This window comes from Homalodisca vitripennis, chromosome 2, assembly GCF_021130785.1.
Source record: "Homalodisca vitripennis isolate AUS2020 chromosome 2, UT_GWSS_2.1, whole genome shotgun sequence".
Taxonomy (NCBI): Eukaryota; Metazoa; Arthropoda; class Insecta; order Hemiptera; family Cicadellidae; genus Homalodisca; species Homalodisca vitripennis.
The window spans coordinates 20,048,679-20,057,674 of NC_060208.1; positions in this window are offsets into that span (position 1 = coordinate 20,048,679).

Below are 8,996 nucleotides of genomic sequence, written 5' to 3' on the forward strand. Positions count from 1 at the left end.
AAAAATCTATATATTTAAACGAATACTTAAAATACAAAACAAAAACTTTATACATTTTATTATAAATACAAGACCACATATATTGACCACTAACTAACGCGGCTGACGACCATTTTCTATTTTAAGGGATATTTTTTATCGATTTCGAGAAAAACTAGCTTATGAGCATATACAACACAAATTTGCTCTCAGATTTTGCACTATAGGGGTTACATGTTATTCTATGTCACATGGTATACTTTATTTGTTTACAAATTTATTTTTTTGCGTTTTCTTGGTTACCCACAAGATTAATGTAAAAATTTTCTCTAATGCTCAGCCAAATCTATACCGCTATGCCTTATCACTTAAATCGGAGTTTCCTATACAAAAATGAAGCTCAATTGAAAATTAAAGTCTGTAGGTGAGTTCAAACTCGAGATTAGTTTTCCAGCCTCTCCAGTGATAGGCTTCGCTAACGCTCATCCAGTAAACGATGTAATTAAAGACTTATGATGGTAAGGACATTCTCCAAAATCTTTAAAAGATTGTCGGACAGTTTAACAATGGCCGCTATGGTATATTCAATTATCCATAGTACATTTGATCGGTTTGAGTGGGCAGACACAAAAAAGTCTCCCCCGAATTCCGACCCCGTGACGACCTCTGATCAACTCCTCCCCCCTCCCACCATCCCAGGGTCAAGAGCACTTGGGTCTAAATTGGACCTTTGTGCTCCCTCCAACCGAGAAAAGACTAAATAACATCTCGGATTCCTTGAGGTCTTAAGGTTCGCTTTATACCAGGAGACGTTAGGTAAACAATTGTTTCTTGCAGCTTCTACAACCAGATGCCAACCAAAATTGTCAAATAACGGCGTGGTTAGGCTGAAAATGTTACTTTTGTTCTTGAGTTTCCAAAAGAAAGGAGTACAAATCTTCAGCATAACGATAGAAATTTGTACAAAGAACAACGCGAGTAACTTCAAATATACAATCTTCAAAAGATCCACTATTTTATCCTTAAACATCGAAGAACCTATAAAAACCCCTCTTTTTAATTCAGTGATAGTGTTACACTTAAGCTACAACTATGGGATATGAAATCACTAATTGGAATTGATAATTTGGAAATGTTAATTTTAATTTATCCTGTAGTCAGTGTCTGAAATTTCCAAACACACGTCTAGGTAGAGGTTATAATAAACCGTTTACTACTACTACTACAATTAATATTTGAATTGGGATGATACAATATTGAAGAATACTGTTATTTATTTAACTAGGCACAAAGTATTTAATGCTTAGTAAATACATTTTTTTATAAAGTATTGTCTTTATTTCGTTTACTCAATCCCTCAAATTAATCGCTGAGTCTTCAAAGTAAACAAATGTATGTAACTTATTGATATTCGTTTTGTAAAATTAAAAGAATAATCCCTGGGAAATATAAATTCCACTGTCCTCTTGTAAATACAAAGGTAATGTTTAATTTACTGTTGAAATAAAAACTTACTACATAAAAAACCTCCTAGATTAAGTTTTCATGCTATTAAAAATCTCAACGATTTAACAGATAATAAAAATAAAATAGGGCAATCATATACGATAAATTTATTTAAACGATTAGTTGGAATGTTCACCGAGACATTTAATGACGAACAACCAAATTTTTCTGTTTTTGTAAATTTATTCTCACCTGTATTAATTTATGTTGGGCTTGAAAGAAACTGAATTGCAAATATTAATAGAAACACATCAGTGGAATAAATTCTTTAAGAAAACAACATGCTTATTGACGGTTACAAATCTGTTTATTATAGTTTATAAGAGAGTGGTACAAATAGCATTAATATAATCGCAGGTTATGAACTCATAAAATATTTCTAGGTTACAATTAGGTACTTGATCTCTTAGTGGACTCGAGCTTAGGCTGAGTAAAATCCCCCTCTCCAAAATTATAAGAGCTTCGTAATATTTTATAAGACGTCCCTGATTTTAAGGTATAAATCAGGGTTTGCGGTTTTGCTAAGAAATGGTCTTATGTCCGTATACCATTTAGCCTGGGAGCCTAGGACCAATTTGAACTGTAAAACACACAACACAGTTTTTCTACAAATTGATAGATGAATTCGGTATATGTGTTCAATGAGTTTCTTTTGAATCTCTTCAGACGAACACGACTCCAGATTCCAGTAGTTAAGTCTGTGACAGCGTCAGATTCCAGACGCTGCACTAAAAAGAAGGTGAACTGGAGATACTCAACATTTACATTGTATCTTCTGTGATCTTATCAGAACCTTTGACACCAGGAAACATGACAGTCTCTTAGGCAAGTTTAAGTTTTACGACAAAAGACAAGTTGCTTTCTAGTAAATTCACTTTTATCTTTCTATTCAGTTGCATTCAGGCATTTCCAGTTAACTATCTGATTATTACTTTTCATGAAATACCTTAAGGGCTCAACTTTCTTGTTTCTTTTGTATGTTAATGAACGCAGTCTTTAGGTAAGCTCTCGAACCGAACGGTATGTGAACGATACCAGTCTGTCCGTGCAAATTCACAAATTATAGATTTATAGGCCTTGTTAGTGAAATACGTACAGTATACATTCGTATTTCGTCCTCATTTGAGTCAACCAATAGATTGAGATGGTTGAATCCAAATGTGTTATGTATTCTACATTGATGTGATTTTTAAATATTTATATAGATCAATTTTTCGGATTCATACATAAATTACCTTGTTTAAACATAAGTTAGTTTAATTTTTGAACTTAAAAAAACTTTTTAACTTGATTAACCAAAGTCATGTTCAATATAGTGTGGGATTTTCTGTGGGAACGATTTCGTGTACCGTACGAACAATCTTTAGATTACAATAGAAAGCTGTCAGGTGGGTCTGTAATTTGGGGTATAAATCCATTTGTCGTGATGCATTTCTTAGGAACGTCTACAATTAATGGTTCCATCTCAGCCTATATTATTGTTTGTTAAAACCCTTTTTGATACACCCATTCTTTCATTTCACTATCGCATTATTAAAATCCTGAGCCCTGCTCGGGCTGATGTTGTGTTTTAGTGGACTTCCAGAAACAGTAGGCTACATTGCAGCCCAAATGTTCACACATACATACAGTAGTAAACATTAAATTGAAATAGGGAGTGCCGATGGCAGAGCGGTCTAAGTCGTTGTACTTTGGATCAGCGTTAGAGATAGCGCAGGTTCAAATACTGTTTGTACCGCAGCACTTTTTATCAGTACCATCGATCTTGTACTGTATCGACAACTCTCCCTCTAATTCTGTTTGATAAGATCCTCGCACAGGCCAGTGGCCAATGAGGACGGGCAGAATAAGGCGTAAAAAGGGGATCGGCCTCTCCTTAAAAATGGTTTATTGAAACAAGGTACTTTGTGACCTATCCTGCGATTGTGTAATTACATACGAAATAAGTATATCCCAATCAATTAAATGCAATAATTATATCGAAAACCGTTCGACATACCAAACATTGTTTATTATAATTTTTTTGTAAATCATACAAGATTCCAGAACATTTTTTGTTTTTTTTTCTCTAGGTTTATCAAACAAATTTGTATTTAAAGATTTTTAATTTCTTTAAAGTTTAAACGACCGCCACACTGAAAAAAATCGCGTAGCAAGCTATCGTTTTCACAAGCCGAGTTACATAGTATAGATATACAGGGTGTCCACAAATTACTCTATAAAAACTTCACGAATTGATTTCTCCGGTCAAAATAAGAAAGAAATGTCTTATATATTATAGTCCTATATTTACCGCCTTTGTATTTTTAGGAAAAAAATGACATATTTGAACTGAATAAACGTATACTTACTTTTCATAAAAAATTAGCCAAACTATGACTGGTTTTAGAAAAAAGTTTAAGAAAAATATTATATCAGGTTTCAAAATGGTGGTTATCAAAATATTCAATCTGTCAGAGCTCAAAACGGCTGATTTTATGAAAAATTGTAAAGAATAGTGATAAGTGTGCTGCTTTCATATGAACATTTTGAAATGAAATCTATTTCGTTACAAGAAATAATAACGGAATAAAAAGGTTTTATTCAGCACCATCTCCCAATATCCGCAGGACGAATCTGACACGGTGTTAGACAACCTAACCTATAAACTAATCGAGTTATTATTGCTGTTTAACTGGTGATTAATGATCAGCTGATTGTTGCAAACTAACAGCTGATTACCTGCTGGCGATGATGTTCGGTGAAGTTATGCAGAAAATTTCGGTAAGTGAGTTGAAATATAGTTATTTTGTATAACAAGTCTACCTCAAACTAATCAAAATTTGTACGTGTGAATGTATCTTAACCAGAGGTCGGCGTACATGCATTAAAGTCAATGATAAAACTGGTTGCATCTCTGGAAATGGGTTGTATTTGGTGAATAACTGTAGCAGGAAGGTTTTAAAGGTTGTAAGTTTGAATATAGCCTCAATGTGATATGAAGGTTTAATTTTATAGACGTAATGTTTGCCATATGATGTCGATTGGTTGAATGTAGAAATAAAATGTTTGATTAGAGTAGAGCTGACGGGGAATACGATGCCAACTATACCGAGTGAGTTGGTGTCTTGTTCGCTGTCACCGAAGATCTATTCTCCTTCAGGATGTCTGATCTGAAACTTTTTTCAGAAAGTGTCTAGACTGAAGCAGGAACTTTTTTGCAACTTACCTTTCCCCTCCAGTTCAACCTAATACCCTCGATACTCGTCTCACATAGTTGTCGGAGATGATACAGTTCATGAATGTTCATGTTCACAAGATTCATGAGCTTTAATGTTCATAGGCTTTGAATGAGATAAGGGCTCTTTTTTCACCTGTTGCTCTTTTTATTTCAGAGCATTTTCACCTATAAGATATATGGATTCTATAAATTTCTTCTGGTTCCAAATAGTTCAGATTGTTCTGGACATCATCTTTACGACCTAATTTAAGTTGACTTCTGCCCTGTGTTTGTTGCACTGGTCTGGAAACAAAGGAGTCTCTCCCTCTTGAGATCTGCTTCCAAGGTTTCAATTTTCTGAAAATACCGTACTTGAAACACTACTACCACCCATCCGGAGATTATTTGGTTTTACGGCCAGCTTTCATTTAATGAATGGACTGATATGCTTCTGACCTCTACATTCGATAAAAACTAAAGCTTGGAACTCCACGATTATTGTGTCTATTAGATACGAGTAGTATAGCCAATAATATGCCCACGAAAAAATGGGTTTCTAGTCAGTTTGATAATTTTTCCTAAGGTAAATTCTTCCACATTGAATAATTACACCTTCCAGAAGACCCTACACTAGGGACAACAAAAAGCCTTTGCGTAGTTATCTGTCCAATCCTGTGGATGTCCAGAAGAGGCATATCAATGACCGCAAATTTCGATGTATTGGGGTTAGTCCATAGGTCTAGTCTATTGTGGAGGATCGCTGTTGAGTGGAGTGTTGTGGGTGGAGCTTCCACTTAAAAGTTATTACTAGAAATGCGGAGCCCCTGTCTGCTTTGACTGGAGAAGCTACAAAACAGCCGTCTTTCCTTTCTTCCAAGGGTACATGACTGATATAGCACTCTATCCCTCCTTACAGGATCTGGACAAAATGTGGTCCACACTACCCTCACCTTACCCATCGAAGACATCCTGTCACACTGGAAGCAAGCGTAAGGTCATTTTAGGTCTAAGTGCATTGACAGATTTTCAACTTCCTGCCCTAAGTGAAAAAAGGAGCTGAAGCGTTCTGCTCGTAGAACCTTTTAACATTTGGCCAGGAGTTGATTACGCAAAGTATTGAGGCTTAAATTGAGTGGCAAAAGTAGAACTGGATTTATTCAGTCTTGGAATTTTGGAAACTACTTAAAGACTGAACTGATAAATTTCTGGGAATATGTTAACCAGTTTTGGGAAGACAATCCCTCATATACAGCCGTCAATATTGATGACAGTGATTTAATTGACAATACTGTACTGTGTTCTAACATCGGAGCGTACTTCGCTTAAACACATCAATCTTTTTATAAAGAACAGTTGCGAGATGGACATAAGATGGTTCACATACTTCATTGAAGCGGTGGCATTCCTTCCATGTTGGATGTTAATGTCCAGTCTTTCTAATAACTTATAAACTCGATTGGTGTCTAGGATTAGCAGTATTCAAGCATTCATTACTAAAGGTATACCTGATATCATTGCTCCTGCATTATTCAGAAATGCATTTATTGATAAGGCACTTTCCTACCATTTGGAAAACTACAGTAGGCGTTGTAGAAACAATATTTTAAACAGTAGCTTAAATAGACAGCTTACTGTGTTATCTCTTAACACTTCATGAGATGTCGTTAGACTGCAATAACTAGTAACTGGTACTGTGGTGAAGCGATGATGACGTTTATACCTTACTACCTTAGCTTCACTTCTAAAAGGAGTTTGACAAGCTCCCGTTGGAGGAAGCTTACTGCTTTAAAAAAAATCTTACTCGCTGGATAAAGTTCTACTTTTTGTAAAGTACGATTTTTAATATGTACTTTATTGTCATTTCAAGAGCGCCTCAAGGCTCAACTTTAGATCCTCTTTTTTCTTCCAGTTCATTAATGACGTAACGTCATTTCTTATCTGTAACGTCCAGCTTTATGCTAATGACATTGATATATTACTACCAATCGTGGCAGTGATTGGCTATTTAGTTATGAGATCTGCCATTACTTCTACTGTAAAACGGCATATAATCAATAAAATTAACCCTGAATCTCAGCGTAACGGTGGTAATTATATTTGCTCGTAAAGAGATGTGAGTAGTCATATGTTTGAACAACAAAGACTCCTGAATGATGCTTTACTGATCCGAGGCCATCTTGGGTTTGCCACTGTTATGTTGTATGGAATAGGAACAATGGTTAAACAGATGTAACAGTAGAGGCTGTGCAGAGAGGACTTCTTTCTTGAATCCTACGGAGACTTCTTGAAATTGTACCAACTGTTCAAATATTTAATTAATCATCTTTGTAAATAGAGTTAGATACGGGGTACCTCAAGGATTAGTTCTTAGCCTTTTAATGTTTTAGATCTATTAGTTACTTTATCGCAGCTGTTCATTATGTGACATCACGATTCTCAATTCCAAAAATTTCAAATAAACCCCAACTACAAACATTCGAATAGGTGACGCCTGAAAACAAGTGCAAATATATAAAATTTTTAAGTTCTGGTGTGAGGATTGACGACAATGTGCTCAATGAAGCCGGTCCATGGAACACTGGAACATACTTGGACCGAAGTTGGACGTGGAACAATCACATGAGCAACATTTGTGCTAATTGAGTGTCCTCAGGTAATTATTACCAGCATATATGAAATTATTCGTCACTGCAATAAATTCGGAATAATTATAAAACTAGGTCACAATAAAAAATTTCGTTGAGTCAAAAGGATAACATTTTGATGTATTTGAAAATATGCCGAAATTTGCCACTTTCCACTCATCCAAGAGTGCTTTTAAAAATATAAACCTTAGCCAATCATAATTTAAATAGTTTTTAGAGCCTTGGGACATAAAATCGCTAAAAAAACAACACGGACACAGATCACATATAAATAAATTATGTGGAAAGAAAATTCTCCAACCAATTTAAATCTTCTCACAGGCCACCTTTAAATTGGTATCTTCAGTGTGAAATCCACAGTTCGATTCCAATAGTAGCAACAAACGTCGATGAAAGAGTTTCCATAACATAACAGGGTTCTTAAAGACTTCACCCCACTCCTTTTACGGAGCACCTATTAATATCGTGCTACTGGCAGTTATGACAGATCGTAACGTCGCCGGTTACATGAGTACTATGTGCCAACATCATTATTATGGAAACTCATAAAATCTACTGACTAAAACCACTCCTGGTCTTGCTAGGTTATGTCACAGTTTACATGAACACTTTTTGGCAACAACGATTATGTATCCCTATAATTACGTTGACCTCAACGACCAATAATATCACCCTTATGGCATATGGCATTCTTTGATCACGGGTTGACCACGACTATAGTGTGTTCGAATTGAGTTGACTGCACTGACGGTGACGTGTCCACGAGAAAGTGTCAAAATTCATTAGCATTAACAGTTAGTTTTAGACAAATTGGGGACGGCCGCCTGTCCCTGTGCCCACCACTACCGCATAATTATTGACGAGAAGAATAAGAAGTTGTAAACATGGCGCCTCACCGACTCCCACTGGTCGGCTCGTTATAATTAGTTAATTAAAATGTACGTTAGGTTATTAGGCTCGTACTGTCTCTGTTTAGGGCCGCTCCCACGTGCGCCCAGGACGGTGGCGGACAGTCGGACATTATCGGCCATCAACGTTCGAAAGTCTGGACAGCTTGTGTTGTCAGGACTTGTCCTGTCTGAAATAGGAACATTGCCCAATCCGAGAATATACTGAGTATTTATTTCTGTTGCCGTTAATTGGAAAATGAAAACTGGTAACTACTGTAATATTTAAGCTTAGTAATGAAACGTAAATATTTTTAATATCATATTCTGTACATGGTAGTTACAAAACATAACCTGCTTTTTGTTTACTCGATAAAAAAAATTCCCTTAAGAAACATATATCGTAATGGTGCTAGCTTTGGTGAAAGTCGAAATGTTGCCAAAAGTCAAAAGTGTTAAAAATATCAAACGGTCTTTTTCACATAAATTTTCTTTAACTTGAAACCCTTAGAACCAACCATTACACTAAGAAATGCTATATAAATCTAATAACCTTGCCCAGGCCGACCTTTTGGCAGAAAGGGTTCACTCAGTCCTAATGGAGGTATGTTTCGTGCTAGTCTCACAACTACATTGGCACTTGGGCCTAGATCTGGTTCTCCCAGTTCATTTCTTAGAAGGGGGTCATTTTCAAGGGTTAGTTGTCGTGTGAATAACTATTGCTGAATTAAAATGTGAGGAAAGATCAGGACGTTTGCTTAAACGATGAAAGTGAACATT